Below are 1134 nucleotides of genomic sequence, written 5' to 3'. Positions count from 1 at the left end.
TAATTATCAACCTACAAGGCTGATTTTGGGTTACCATCAGCTCAATAATCATGCCTCACCCAAATTAGCCTCTTAATAGGATAACTAATTGATTCATAATCAGAATTTGAGCAATTTCCTTACCTTGAAGCAGCAATTTCAACAATACTTCTCAATTCCTCTCTTCACTGAGGTTTGGTTCAGCTCTAGCAGCAGAAACAAGGTTCTTTAGCTGCTCTCTTTGCTCTAACAGCCCCAACATCAGTCAACAACTCAATTATTAGCTTGGTTTACAATTTTGAATCTTACTTAAACCAGGGAGGGGTATTGTTCTTACCAAATACTGAAATTTCCCTGCTGAATTTTTGCTCGCTGCATCAAATGGCCCAAAATCCATTTCCTGGCAGCAAGTACTCTATAAGAACTATCTCTAATACAACCAATTTAACAATAGTTAGACATTAGAACAGGTTTACCTTAAATTAGGCATTCGACCAGATGTTCTCAACTCCATCAACCTTATATCCCTGCTCTGCAGCTCCCTCTCAAGCTCGAAACATCCAGGCTGCCAACAACAAGGATTTCAGCACTCCACCAATTTTCCCTAAGTTGTTTCTTGACTGAGAGAGAAAGAGAGGAAGAAATGGATGAGAATAAGCTGAGGGAATAAGTCCTTGATACGTGTACATCCTCAGCTTCACTGGGTTAAAGGGATAAGGCTGAAAATTGCTACTTAACCCTCCTACAAAGCTGAAACTGCATTGTAGCCTGCAGGTTTACATTTCAGTCCCTGCAGTTTCGCAATTCAGTCCCTGCACTAAACAACTAACTGCAGCAGCACTTTGAAGCTTATTTTGCCCATCCAACTCACTTCAAGCCCACTCAAGCACTTCCAAATTACACTAATATACCTCTACAAGTTGTCCAATTAATTTGGAAGCAATTAATTTCCAATTTGGCATCATGTTGATCATTTTGATCAACATTGACTAAAATTTCAGCAATCAAGTAATCATGGCAATTGAAGGTCTTTTGCTACTTCGAATCCATTCTTATCCATTCTCACATTTCCAAAATGTGCCAAGGACTAATCTCAAGCTTCTAATTAGGCTTAAGATTGCTTAATTTCCATTTTTGCATTATTGTGATCACTTT

At 38.6% G+C, this 1134-nt stretch overlaps 1 long non-coding RNA gene across 1 annotated transcript; it reads right to left on the bottom strand.

Annotated features, from left to right (window-relative positions):
• Positions 1–6: 6 nt before the first annotated feature.
• Positions 7–674, bottom strand: LOC109705498. Its single transcript, XR_002214771.1, has 3 exons — positions 456–674; positions 317–379; positions 7–225 (listed from the first exon to the last, which is right to left on the bottom strand). It is a non-coding gene; the product is annotated as an uncharacterized LOC109705498 (long non-coding RNA).
• Between the last annotated feature and the right edge of the window lie 460 nt (positions 675–1134).

The sequence above is a fragment of the Ananas comosus genome, unplaced genomic scaffold, assembly GCF_001540865.1.
Source record: "Ananas comosus cultivar F153 unplaced genomic scaffold, ASM154086v1, whole genome shotgun sequence".
Taxonomy (NCBI): Eukaryota; Viridiplantae; Streptophyta; class Magnoliopsida; order Poales; family Bromeliaceae; genus Ananas; species Ananas comosus.
The sequence above is the reverse complement of the archived record's forward strand: the minus strand, read 5'-3'. Positions and strand labels throughout refer to the sequence as shown.